This window comes from Dreissena polymorpha, chromosome 6, assembly GCF_020536995.1.
Source record: "Dreissena polymorpha isolate Duluth1 chromosome 6, UMN_Dpol_1.0, whole genome shotgun sequence".
NCBI classification, from domain to species: domain Eukaryota; kingdom Metazoa; phylum Mollusca; class Bivalvia; order Myida; family Dreissenidae; genus Dreissena; species Dreissena polymorpha.
This window is the reverse complement of record NC_068360.1, coordinates 10,547,724-10,563,130: the sequence shown is the minus strand read 5'-3', so window position 1 is coordinate 10,563,130 and position 15,407 is coordinate 10,547,724. Positions and strand designations below refer to the sequence as shown.

Genomic DNA, 15,407 nt, shown 5'->3' with positions numbered 1-15,407 from the left:
TACAATTGGACAATACATGGAAAATGTTGTTATAAAATATAATTTATAATTGTTTGAATTATAATCAGAAAAACTCTCTGCCAATTATAGGGTGCAGGATCACATGAATTTGTTGGATTTTCCCAATTAAACGTTATTGGATGTAACACATCGGTAAGTGCTGCTTGTTTCCAGATAACTAAAAAAAATGCTAACGAATTACGGCTAGTGCAAAAAAGACATATTTTTGTGCTGCTTATGGCAGTGTGAGATACAGCAGAACCATTATTTAATAAGTCTGTGTTCTTGTTCAGAAAGCCCATGTATTCTGGACGACTATGCGTTATGGAAGGTGACATTTTGTCACCGATTTCAGACGTATTCAAAGATTTATTCTTCGAACTTAAGATATGGGCACAAACTGCAAAAAATACGTTCTTTTAAGCACTGAAGATTTTTGCGTTTGAATGTATTTCAATAACTTGAGATATTTACAAAAGCAAAGTTCTTAAAGGTGTGTGTTTACATTCTGTCTAGCCCGTGTGTAACGCAATGTAAACCCCGTTGATTCTGCACCCTGATTAGGCAGAAATACTTTTATATCCATTAGGATTTTGTATTGCAGCCCTGCCAATGTCTGTACAGACCTCAATGAAGAGAATTGACTCAAGTTCCGATTTAAAGTTTATGCAAAGCTGTGATGGTGTACTACAGATGTAAAGAGACATGCGCATATACTGCCTGTTATGCAGGAACAGTTCTGTAATAAATTCAATACGATTGGAGATTAAAAGTGAATTACGGACGAACATTCAACGTAGAAACCGACATTGACTCTTATATGCTGTTCTTCTACATTTATCGTGGAAGAATAGCTAAGTAAACGTTGGCTGTCATGAATAATGATGAAGACATTTAGCTGATTTTGGCCCAATAAAGTATTACATTTCCTTCAATTTGGCAACACATTATTAAAACATTGACATGCAGGCCGTGTTCATTTGTCCATCCTCATTCGGATCCAAACTTGCTTCATTTGGATAAAATGTAAAATTGAATAGGAAATCAATCGTTTCTCACCAGACTTATCAATATTTATAAAACAAAATGTTGTCTGTGAGTTTTTCTATAGTTTATAATACGGTATAAACGGAAAATATGCATTCGGTTTTGATAATAATAAACATCTACTGTCTGTAAGTGATGCGCTGATAAATCATGAACTGTACTATATAATTAAAAATATATTTCGAAGTGTATTAACGTAATGGTTTAAGAACTTATTTACTTATTTTTGCTTTTCTGTTGTTTACTTACTTCCAATTTGCATGTTATTCTGCATCCATAATAAAGGTTTAAGAAAAATTTACTGAACAATTCGTGATCTTTAGATTTCAAATAATGCCAAATACACATGCAGTCAAACGTCAGTCAACACTTGTAATACAATCCTATTAATTATGACAAGGAACCAATGACGAACGAGTGAGGCACAAAACAAATGCACTAGACAAGACACAAGGGTATATAACCAACCCAAAATAATTTTTAATTATTGAATATTTCCTGCTTTTCATCTACCCGCATATAGATTTTGCAAATTCGGCATTAGTACTAGAAGTTCTAAAAGAAAATATAGCAGCAATATTTACCAGAGAACTGCCACACAATATGATACCAATGAGGATGACAGTATGTTGGCTTAATGATGAGTATTAGCGATCATGGTTTGCAAATATTGTGGAAATGAAGATGAAAGGTGCAGATACTCTAATATATAATCCTCTTTATCGAGTAAGCAAACCAAATCTTGACTACTATAAAACAATCGAACAAATAAAAACATTAACTTCAGTTATTTTAAGACGAAAAAGGAAAAAGTCATACAATATACGAACAACGATGGACAATAATAGTGTGGCTACTATAAATGATTCTGTAAAATAAATATATCGATATGACTATTGATATATACAACAATTATCTGCTCGTTTCAATACAGCAACTATTGACAATTCTTACATGTATCTTAGAAAAAAATAATCACTTCATGAGGTTTATTTCACGGTTTTAAAGGATAGTTCGCCGGAGCTCAAAGGAATTATATGGAATTTAGGAAATGAGTTTTCTCTGAGACGTCTGGTTGATGAAGGCCGTATTGTTGAAACATGACACTCATGAAGAATAATTTTATTTTTATTTATTATTGCGCAATTATACAAATGTTGCTATGAAATATCGTTTGATTGTGTACTACAAAATCCTATTGAACGAAGCTAAAGCAAAGTGCAATAACATATTTCATTTCACACTTGTCATGTCCTACCAATCTGTTTCAGGAAATGCTCTGAGCTTTCTTTCTGACAAACTTGCTGATCTTGTTTTATGCAAAAATGTTATGATTTGACAGTCTTTCTTATTTATTACCTTAACGTGCCTTTACCTTATACAACAGCTGAATACTCAAATATCAACATGCATTTACATTTCATTTCTTTTAAGGGGCGGTCAGATGAACGAAAAAAGAACAGTTCTAAAATACCGTCATTAAATGCTTGATATTGATAAACTTAAACATTGGATCTAAAAATATCCAGTAAACAATCAAGAATGAAATAAAAAAGGTACCCTGAACAGGGCTCGAACCACTGACCCCTGGTGTCCTGAAGTATAACGAGTAACAAGTCGCCCATCTGAACCACTCGGCTATCCATTCTAATACAATGAGCGTTGTATTTTATACTTTATATAAGCAATCCTTGTAGCTTCACAAAATATAACGACAACAACAGAACTCTCCAAATTACCTGGTAGACATACTCAGTAAAATTGTATTACCAAACATACTGAAAATATAAAAATTTATCAACATTCTTTAAGTAATGTAATCTACCAGTCGTGATATTTTAATCAATATAAACTAATAATTAAATAAACAACGATATGTAAGAACTTTTTTATCGTCCTTCTGGTTTACCGCCCCTTTAAATCCGTCTTGAAGGTTGCATAACTTAAACAAGGGCACACGTTCACACCCTATCTGAGTCTCTGTGTCAGTGTTAAGAAAGAATAACTATGTCACCTGCGATATGGGACATGTGCGGTTCTTGCTTTAAAAGCCTGCATTCATAGTAGGGAGAGCCATTCTGAGCATAAGAAGAAAAACGAATTTCGGACAAAACTGTATAATTGGAATATCTAAGAATGAACCTCTTTAGTTTGATCGATTGCTTTGAAAGCCTATGTTTCTTGAGAAACTATATTATACATCGCAGCAAAAGCTATATTATATTCATTTAATTATTTTACTTGTCCAGAATATCGTTCTTGTAAACAATAACTTACAAGGTTATCAGATAGTAATTGTCAACTGTGAGCACGTTAAATCTTCATGTCAGATAACAGCACCTGCTACAAATTAATGTATGCATCCGTAAAGAGGCCTGTATGAACACATGCAATTCGATTGGTTTAACACAATCAGGCGACCAGTATTTATTAGCGACGATTTTGTCGCTATAAACAAAAAGTGAATTAAAGAGGTTAAATTCACAGTTAAAAGGGATGGTAGGCCGAATGATATCATACTGGATATGTTAGGCATGTGATGTGTATTGTTATAGGAAATAATTCAAGGTAAGGTTAACTACCATGTTTTGAGTACATTTACATATTAATTGTATTACTCGGAGTTTTATATTACTGAATTCATAAAGTTCGTTTATCACGATGTGCTTTATGTGACTCAAAGCCAGTCTTTGCAACATACACTTGCATGGGATGTTCATAACATGTGTTTAAGCAAATTGATACAACAACTTGATTGCTTTTGCCACATTAAAATATTTAGGGCTGGGTATAAACTGATGAGTTAGGTTGTATTCATAAACTGTAATAAAATGATCTACAAATGCAAGTAAACAAACGTTCATTTGTCCAGATGGTGAGCGACGATATATATAGACTATACAATCATTAAACGCCTGCGTTTTATTAGTTGTTCGCTTGCGAACAACATATGTTAGTAGTATGCGTTGCAAGTCGGTTTGCTCTGAACTACACTAAGAACGATAACCACCGCATCTGCGTGTTTATGCTTCACCACTGGTACACTGCAGACAGTGAGTGTGTGTATGTAATCAATAGTGTTTAACAGCTTGTGCGACAACATTGGACAGTTTGTCATTGAAAACTGTACATATTGGCTGCTTTCAGGGAAAACGGGGCTTAATGCATGTAAAAAAGTGGTGTCCCACATTAGCCTGTGCATACTAATTAGCCTGTGCAATGCGCACAAACTAATCAAGGACGACACTTTCTGATTTTATGGTGTTGATCGCTTAAAGAGAGTCTCTGGTACTGGGATGATAATTAATGCATATGAATTTAGCCATGTTTTCCCGAAACGAAGCTTTAATTATCTTTTCTATTTATGATTTGGAAAAAAGAAGATAAAAGTGATAATAACTTCAAAGTAACCTCGCTGACAAGTCAAATAAACAAAATCACTTTTAAATCAATTTAACAAAAACTGAGTTCTAGAATTTTACCTTGTGGTATTTAAAAATAATCTCTATAGCTTTGAGACATTGTTTATAGAATAACGGAACACTATTACTTTAAGGGTATAAATTGCTTTCAAACTCTTTATTGTATTTTCTTAAATTGAAACCAGTATTTTGTAAAATATGTCCATGGTGCTTTATAGTCGAATATAAACTTTTGTACATGGGATAATAACAATGAACAGTGAACCGGGCTCGTTAAACTTATCATTATCGTGTGATAGGCGTGGTACACAGATACTATACAATAAAAATTGCTCATTGTCCCTCTGTGTTACTATTTATCTCTCCGTCTCACTAAATCTCGCTTTCTCTGACCATCGATTTTTTTTTCTCTGTATAACTTTCTCTCTCATATCACTATCTTTCCCCATTTTAAATATGTTCTTCGCACTCTCGCCTTCCCTCCCACTTGCTCTCTCTTATACCGTCTTCCCCCTATTCCACTATTCTGTTGTCTCTTCACTTGTTCACTCTTTCTCACTTCACGAACTCTCTCTCTTTCTTCACATGCTCGTTTTTTACTTTCACTCTCATATCCCCCTATGCACTCTCTTTCTCTGGCTAACATACACTGTTTACACTGATGATGATTATGATGATGATGATGATGATGATGATGATGATGATGATGCTGCTGCTGCTGATGATGATAATGATGATGAAGATGATGATGATGATGGTGATGAAGATGTTTGTTTTCTTAATTTCCGTTTCCAGAATTGTTTTCTAACTTTTGCGTAGGAATTTTGGAATTTAGTTTTGCAGGTAGATATTACAATGTATCTCCATTGTCCGAAATCACAAATCGATTTTTGAGCGATATATCCTCACAAACGTCAAAATCCTCGTCACCACTACTAACACCACTATATTACTCATAACAGTTTTCCATTTTTTGATAAATTGCACGAAAATAAACACTTTAAATCACTCGAAAATATATGTTCTATTGTCTGCAATAGATTTTCAACTCCTGACCGCCTGACCACTCATGCGTATCTACGTCATTAAATCGTGTCCTTTAAGCAGAAGCGTATCAAGATTTTTTTCAGAGAGGGGGGGACTCAGCTGGGAAGTGTGCGGGAGGGGTGTCCCCTCCGTAAGTCGAATTTTTTTTAAATGGCACCTTGAAATGATTCAATTTCCTGCTATCTAAGCAGCAAAGTGTTGGGAGACACAATCTTTAACCAGAAATTTGTTTACAGTGTTAGATGGGTGGACCTCCTATTTAACCTTGTTGGCTAGCCTACTAGGTCACCCTGTTGGATGGGTGGATATTTCTCAAACTTGGTTGTAATCATTTTATGTATACCTTGTTGAGTCTTGTGGTTCAAAACATGTCAAATAAGGCAAAGTAATTGATAAACTGATAAACCTTTTTACAAATTATAAAATAACATTTTAAGCAACACTCTTTATTTCAAGTTCTATCAAATGTAATGTCATTTTGTAACAAAAACAATACAAGAAAATCTAAGCTCAGGTATGTTCTTACAACTATTCAAATAATGTCATGATATTTGTACTTTCTTTTGTTACTGACCCATTGATGATCTTAGTTTTGTCTTAACAAGTCCTAGGGCACTGATACTCCTTTCACACTCGCATGTTGTGACAGAGAACACACATGGCAATACGCGCCATCCTCTTTTACACTATACACAAGTCCTGTATACTTCTGGAGCCAGGATGACTGGAATGTACGATTTATTTTTCCGAATTGCGTCTTCTTGTACACGTGTTTTTCTGAGGGCTTCCAGTCGGTAGAGAGTAGAGTGTCACGTATGCCGGAGGTGCCGGAGAGCTGAAAATAGAGTTATCGAAGATAATTAATGACTTTAAAGTTTTCAATAAAAAAAAATCATGAAATTAAAAAGTACAATTTGAACACAATTATTTTTTTAAAGAAAGTACCTGATAGCAGCAGCAGACTCATTTTCGGTTGGTTCATTTTTGTTTCTTGTTCCAACTGGATTCAAATGTTGCCTGTTGGCGTTTCATTTTGAAAATGATTAAGTTTCATACTAGCAAAGTAATTCTTAATTTTTAGGTCCTTTTTAATTTCAAAAACTATGGACGAACATCAAAGCAGTTAGCCCAATTTGTAAACAAATACACAAACAAATTAATTGCCATTCATTAAGTGTGCTGTTGAATTTCACTGGCAATAACTTGTTACTCAAAAGGATTATCACTCTCAAGAGCTAATACCGATAAAATTAAAAATAGAAACTTACCGACAAATGAATGACGATTGTCAATTGCATTCGTCTAAACTCTTAAATTGCTTCAAATTGAAATATTGTTTTTCACAAGTCCCATGCGGTAGCCATTTGTAAACATTTACCTATTTAAATTCATCAAAGAAACTTACCGGAAAATTAATGATGATTGTCCATGGCGTTCGTCTAAACTCTTTGATTGCTACAAATTGAAATATTGTTTTTCACGAGTCCCATGCGGCAGCCATTTGTAAACATTTACCTATTTAAATGATACATTTATCGATTAATATCATTAGTTGAATTTATCTCCTTCAGCCAATCAAATAGCGCAGTTTATCACTTACAGTCAATGAAGCGTGCAAGTTTAGCCGGCGAAGGTTAGATCGTCAGTACACATGTCTGGGGGCTGATCACACAAACGACAGCTGTTTATGGCTTAATTAGGGGCATATGGCAGGAAATTCACAAGTGGATTGAAACTGTAAGGGGCTAATTTTTTTAGCTCACCTGAGCACAACTTGCTCATGGTGAGCTTTTGTGATCGCTTTTTGTCCGGCGTGCGTCGTCCGTCGTGCGGCGTCATTATTTGCTTTGTAAACTCTCTAGAGGCCACATTTATTGTCCAATCTTTATGAAATTTTGTCAGAAGATTGGACTCAATGATATCTTGTATTAGTTTTAAAATGGTTACGTTTGCTTGAAAAACATGGCTGCCAAGGGGCGGGGCATTTTCCGTATATGGCTCAATATGGCTATTTCAAAGGTAATAGTTAATGTTAAAGTACCTTTTCTCGAACCTCACCTCTATTCGAACACTTCATTTGTTAACATTTTATTCGCATGCGCGCATGCGCACTACGTCACCGTTTTTTGAGTATATGTAGTTTGTTTACGACGACTCATACGTAGCCGCAAATCGACGAAAATGCGTCAAAACAGTTAGAATAAGTAGAATTATCATAATACACGTAAACATCATCGTATTTCTTTATGCCTTTTACATATATAAGGATTTTCCTTAAAAAACTATAAAAAAAATATGGTCTTATTTTTGTTGTCAACTTTGCTTGACAATTTACACATTTGGGCTGCTGCAATAAGTAAAAAAAATCAATAACAAAAAAACGCTGATTTATACATGTAGTTGAAAATTGACTCCAATATATCACGGTTCGTTATATCGCTTTGTCCAATATAGTCCTAACGAAAAAGAAGTCTTGTTTCCGGTTACCGGACGACCCTGTTTTTCCGTTATAAAATCCGCATCCGAATTTAATGTACGAATTTTACGCAACTGCGGAAAGCGTCTGGATCGTTCAGAACTGTTATTTGTGTTAATGTTCTGTTTCATTGACATTTATTCTAATCAATACATGCTTTATTCAAAATGCAGTCTTCAGTTTTCAAAGAATATTTATTTGTACAGTAATTTACAGGTAAAGTCAAATGCTTTTTCTGTAACAAATTCCGTGTCCGAATTTTATGTCCGAAATTTACGCAACTGCGGAAAGCGTCTGAATCGTTCAGAATTTAAATACTTGAATCTGATAAAGTGTACACAGTCAAGTTTCTGCATCTTTCCTGTTACTGAAATTTACTGTTTGATACCAATTTATATACAAGAATGACATTTATCACACCCATTTTGATACTGATACTTTCAAATCTTTGCATTTATATACAAGCAAATTTCTGATTTCAATACCCATATCTATACTGTACTGAGATGCTCAAAACCATACCCATATCTATAATTTCAGTCGAAAAACACACCCCATAAAATCGGCACAACCCTATATACCCGTATGAAGGAAGTTACCCCCCTCCCGGGACAATCTGGATCAAACATCTTCTTATTAAAAGTTAGTACTATGTCGACATGCATTTCACACTGCTGATACCAGAAAATAATGACATTCTCATTGAGTTAAATATTCAATTAAGTGTTGTGGTAAGAAAACAAAAGCCTACCTACCGACACACATTTAAATTATATTACTGTTATAAAGTCAATAGATTGAGTAAAAGTCCACCTTTCTGTCATATAGACAGTCACATATAGAAATATATGTATATTACAGTTAAACACAGTTGTTGTTGTTTTATAAAAATTCCCCCATTTACAAAAAATTCCCCCTCCCTAGGGCTGCGGACCCCTTCCCCCAAAGTAGTGTGAGGGCCCTGCTTGGATGAGTTAAAAACTGGTTTTGGTTGCTTTAAAAACATGGCCACCAGGGGCGGGGCATTTTTCCTTATATGGCTATATATGGCTTGAGTAAAACCTTGTTAACACTCTAGAGGCGACATTTATTGCCCAATCTTCATAAAATTTGTTCAGAAGATTGGTCTTAATAATATCTTAGATGAGTTTGAAATTAATTATGTTTGCTTGAAAAACATGGCTTCCAAGGGGCGGAGCATTTTTCCTTATATGGCTATAGTAAAGTCTTGTTAACACTATAGAGGCCACATTTACTGTCTGATCTTCATGAAACTTGGTCAGAAGATTCATCCCGATAATATCTTGGAAGAGTTTAAAAATGATGCCGGTTGGTTGAAAAAAAAACATGGCAGCCAGGGTGCGGGGCATTTTTCCTTATATGGCTATCGTAAAACCTTGTTAACACTCTAGAGGCCACATTTATTTTCTAATCTTCATGAAACTTGGTCAGAATATTTGTCCCAAAAATATCTTGTTATCTCAGGTTTTACATTCAGCATCCGCATAACTAAAATACAATACACATTACTATTTCTTGGGTAATCAATATCTCTTTTTGTTTGAGGTTGATAATTCCTTCAAGAAACCATAAAGTACAAAATACTCTGACCATAACACTTAAGTAACCTTTTTTATAAACCTCTCTTGGAATTTACTTTTGTAATCAATGTTTCAGATGAGTACCTTTATACATAGAAATGTTAATGATTTTGAACTGAACTGGTAACACATTTCAGATAGACTACAGAAAGATTTTACAGCCCACCGATATTAAGCTTGGGTATGCAAATGATATGAAATGATTTCATCTATTATGCAGGTTTGTTTTCCTTCTTTGTGACCCGCCGAAAAACGGCCCTTTCCGCTCCGAGTTTTTCCCCTCAGCAGGTGAACTTACCCCAAGATTTCATTACCCCCCCCCCCCAAAAAAAAAAAAACATAACGAGGGGTTAGAGCCAGAACGTAATAAGTCCATTTTTCAAATAGTGGAGAAAAACGCAGAAGAAGGTTTGACAAACTACAACTTTTATTTGAATATATAATATTAGCATAATATTATGTTACAATATTAGGTAAAAGTATTGTTATGGCATTAGAAACATATCATAGAATTGCATACAATATTTAATGCTTTTGTATTCAAAATAGCACTTACTTCATTATGGCATAAAGGTAAAACATATATATTTTCTGTGTGCCACTGTGTTAAGTGCACTTGGTGCTACTTAACATAAGAATAGTACCCTGCTTTTCCTATGCCATACAGGTCTAAGTGCCCTTAAGGCAAAACAGCCCTGTGCTATGCATCTATTTTGAGAGACTGAACGAAACATGTGAAATTAGCACAAGTTCATATTAATATTCATAATACGAGATATTATTATACAGAAGTACATCATTATTTTCTTTTGCATTCTAGATTTTAACAGGGCATACACATGTTACAATACATATATTTCAATCAGTATGGACTTGTTTGTCTCCAACCTTCACAATGGAAGAAAGTCAAGATTCAGATTTTCTATTCCACATTTGAATCTTCATTTTCTTCCATTGTATCTGGTTCTGGAAGACTGTCCCTAGTTGTCTTATCAGATGGAATATCCTTGAAATACTGGTCATATTCTGAAGGAATTATTCATCAGAGCAAAGTATTAGCAGGTCTTTTTTCTTTGCTACTGTAAGTGGAAGTTTGGCATCATACAAGGGTTTTAAGTCACATTTTATGAAGGTCCTTTCCTTGAGGATTTAAGTTGCACACACTGAAAACTGGTGTCATCGAAACTGCTCTTAAAAAACACACGCCCCGGATCACTTTTTTGCAGTTTTATCCATGTTCTTTTTGTCCATAAAACATTTTGTCCACTTACATTTACAACGTTTAACGGTAGTACATATTTGGCTACATGCTTGATATCTAAAAAGTCATAGTATTTCATCGCCACTACAACATACGGGTTTCTTTTTCGTGCAACCTTCACAATTGTTTCTCACTGGCTTGGTACATATACCGATGTAAGTTTCTTTGCTCGTTCTATTGAAGCATGTACACTATCACAACTCCATCTGGGTATGTCCACTTTCAAAATACTTTTGTTCAGTGTCTCTATGTTTTTACATTTCTCTTAAGCATGCATCAATGCAACTGTAACAACCCTATTTCGATTTTGACCACAACAACAGTCAGAATAAAAACAGACATTCTCTACTGTGATAGGAAGAGATTTCATGTAAGTCTAAAGACAAGTTCCCTCTTCACAAGAGCCCCGTTTTCCTTCAGTTTCATTCCACAAAAACCCTGTCGAACTTGTGTAATGTGCTTCTACAGTAGGAAATAATTCTATATGATAAGGAACATCTTCTATGATTGCATCTGGAGTTTTGTTATAGGAGTGTGCTAACCACGCCTGTCAAAGGAAGCAAATGTTCCTGAAGATAGTGATTTCAGTGCTGTATCTATCATTCTGCCACCAATAGCTAACGTCTTCTGGAAGAAAGCTTTGCAAACACATTTCGTATCTAAGTGATATACTCTGGAAATAGCTCTGCGCTTTGATGAGTGTGTCCTTGCACGACTCGGCACATCCCCCGTTAATGGCAAGTGTAAAATATTGAAAACAATCCCAGATTTATGTGAATATGAATGAGGTTGGATTACCATATATCCCTATCAGACTATAATATGTAATACATTGTATACCCATTGTCTGGTATAAAAAAAAAGTAACATAGGTTTTAACCCAAATTCCTCATGCATAATACTAGTATGGTTACTTTGTTTAAAATTATTATAATGTGTGTATTATATACTGGTAGGAGGGAAACTTCCCTCTTCACAAGAGCCCCGTTTTCCTTAAGTTTCATTCCACAAAAACCCTGTCGAACTTGCGTTTTGTAAATAATAAAAGGAAAGATTGTAACAATTGAGCTTTCTTTTATAATAAACTTTACTCACAAGAGAACATGAAATAGGTAAAACAGCCACTAGATCCAATGTTGCATCATGGTATGGCTTGTCTTGTTTTGCACGAGACTTATCCAACTTATTTGCATATCAAGCTCTGTTTTTTCTTTTGATATGGTATTCAAAAGCAATTTTCAAATCGGTGGTTATCTCGCCTGCTATCTCCTTATTTCTATAAACAGCGCACGTCTGAAACTGGTCCTTCTTGGTTCTATGGAATGAATAGTTAAACTCCTCACAGAAAATTGTACGATACATTGAACTTGATATGTATTGCCTGCCCGTTTCTTTACAGTTTTCTTTGTATAATTAATACAATTTACTAATATTTAAATCAGATCGTAGAAAACGCCTTTTAGTGTCTTGGCGTGTGTAATGTACTTCTACAGTAGGAAATAATTCTTTATGATTACGAACATCTTCTATGATTGCATCTGGAGTTTTGTTATGGGGAGTGTGCTTACCACGCCTGTCAAAGGAAGCAAATGTTCCTGAAGATAGTGATTTCAGTGCTGTATCTATCATTCTGCCACCAATAGCTAACGTCTTCTGGAAGAAAGCTTTGCAAACACATTTCGTATCTAAGTGATATACTCTGGAAATAGCTCTGCGCTTTGATGAGTGTGTCCTTGCACGACTCGGCACATGCCCCGTTAATGGCAAGTGTAAAATATTGAAAACAATCCCAGAATTATGTGAATATGAATGAGGTTGGATTAACATATATCCCTATCAGACTATAATATGTAATACATTGTATACCCATTGTCTGGTATAAAAAAAGTAACATAGGTTTTAACCCAAATTCCTCATGCATAAAACTAGTATGGTTACTTTGTTTAAAATTATTATTATGTGTGTATTATATACTGGTAGGACGGGAACTTATGTTTGTTCTCCATTTCATGTGCGTGAATTACATTTTGAACTTGAGTAAAATACCTCCTTGTTATACCATTCGACTCTAACATATTGACTGATTGTATTCATAAATGTAGCATTATTTGTGTTAAATTATATTTGTATGTTTCTTATTGGCTTTTGTGGTCATGTCCGTCATTAAAATACATATATATATATATGTATATATAAAAAAAACTATGTGGTAACAGTGATACATGCGTAGTAAAGTATAACACCCTGATGTGCGTGATGCTATTCGAGACTTAAGGTAGACGTAACTAATACTCTTAGAGAGATTGGCAGGATATCACATGCTGAGAAACATGCTAATAATCATTCATTGATAAAACAAGTGATCTACGTAAATTGATGCGGGGTGTTACAAATAAAAGATTATAATCAAAGATAATGTTCTAAGTTCATGAGGTCCTTCCGGAACAGTGCCTGCATTATGTGGAGACCCATAGTGTGTCCCACCTCTCCTACCTTTAATTACTAGACTCATAAGAGTTGAAACGAATTTTAAATTAAAGCTTCAGTTTCCAGCTTCATATGTATTTAGGTTTTACTGAAAGTTATTCAATTTGGTTGTGGTCTTATGCTGTGCGCGGGGGGGGGGGGACCAGAATGCCCAGAGGAAACCCACCTGTCCGTTATAGTGACCACCTACCAAACTCACGTGCCCTGGCAATGGGGATTGAACCCCGGTTGCAGAAGTTAGAAGCGCATGTACCAACCACTGCGCTAACCGTAACCGGACAGCCTTGTAGATATTGAATAAACATAAACCTATTTAAATTGAGATTTTGAAAATCAGGTCAATGTCTTTGCTGCATAATACAACTAAATCTGGTCAACGTGTTTGCTGCTAAAACAAATAAACCAGGTCAATATGTTCGTTGCACAATACACCTAAGTCAGGTCAATGTGTTTGCTGCATAATACAACTAAACCAGGTCAATTCGTTCGCTGCGTAAAACAACAAAATCACGTCAATGTGTTCGCTGCATAAAACAACTAAATCACATGAATATGATTTCTGCATAATACAACCAAATCAGGTCAATGTGTTCACTGCATAATACAAATTAATCAGGTCAATATGTTTGCTGCATAATACAACAATCAGGTAAATATGTTCACTGCATAATGCAACTAAATCAGGTAAATGTGTTCACCGCATAATACAACTAAATCGTGTCAAATTGTGTTTGCTGCATAATGCAACGATAAGGTCAATGTGTTCACTACATAATACAATCAGATCAATGTGTTCGCTGCATAATGCAACAAACAGGTCAATGTTTTCACTGCATTACGCAACAAACAGGTCAAAGTGTTCGCTGCATATTGCAACAAACAGGACAATGTGTTCGCTGCATAATACAACTAAATTAGGTCAATGTTTTTGCTGCATAATACAACTAAATCAGGTCAATGTGTTTACTGCATAATGCAACAATCAGGTTAATGTGTTCACTGCATAAAACAACTAAATCAGTTTAATGTGTTTGGTGCATAAAACAACAACCAGATCAAATTGTGTTCGCTGCATAATGCAACGTTCATCTCTATGTGTTTGTTGAATAATGCAACAATCTGGTCAATTTGTTTGCTGAATACTGCAACAAACATGTCAATATGTTCACTGCATAATACAACAATCAGGTCAATGTGTCCACTGCACAATGCAACAAACAGGTCAATGTGTTCAATGCATAATACAACAATCAGGTCAATGTGTTCACTGCATAATGCATCAAACAGGTCAATGTGTTCACTGCATAATACAACAATCAGGTCATTGTGTTGTTTTTCATTAAACAACTAAATCACTTGAATGTGAATGCTGCATAATTAAACACTCACTTCAATGTGTTTGAAGCAAAATGCAACTAAATCAGGTCAGTGTATTCGCTGCATAATACTTCTAAATCAGGTCAATGTGGTCAAATTGTGTTTGCTGCATAATGCAACAATGAGGTCAATGTGTTCATTACATAGTACAATCAGATCAATGTGCTCGCTGCATAATACAACAAACAGGTCAATGTTTTCACTGCATTACGCAACAAACAGGTCAATGTGTTCGCTGCATATTGCAACAAACAGGACAATGTGTTCGCTGCATAATACAACAAAATTAGGTCAATTTTTTGGCTGCATAATACAACTAAATCAGGTCAATGTGTTTGCTGCATAATGCAACAATTAGGTTAATGTGTTCACTGCAAAAACAACTAAATCAGTTTAATGTGTTTGGTGCATAATACAACAATCAGATCAAATTGTGTTCGCTGCATAATGCAACGTTCATGTCTATGTGTTTGTTGCATAATGCAATTTGTTTGCTGAATAATGCAACAAACAGGTCAATATGTTCACTGCCTAATACAACAAACAGGTCAATGTGTTCACTGCATAATGCAACAAACAGGTCAATGTGTTCAATGCATAATACAACAATCAGGTCAATGTGTTCACTGCATAATGCATTAAACAGGTCAATGTGTTCACTGCATAATACAACAATCAGGTCAATGTGT

At 34.9% G+C, this 15,407-nt stretch overlaps 1 long non-coding RNA gene across 2 annotated transcripts in view; it reads left to right on the top strand.

The window, feature by feature from the left end:
- The first annotated feature begins 3,476 nt into the window (after positions 1-3,476).
- Positions 3,477-15,407, top strand: part of LOC127836689 (uncharacterized) — a 34,895-nt gene continuing 22,964 nt past the window's right edge. Inside the window, exon 1 of one of the 2 annotated variants that reach the window (XR_008028872.1) lies at positions 3,477-3,615. This is a non-coding gene — a long non-coding RNA (uncharacterized LOC127836689). Of the gene's footprint in view, positions 3,616-7,117; positions 7,254-15,407 lie in introns of those variants that run through there. The other variant, XR_008028871.1, reaches the window with a different exon arrangement.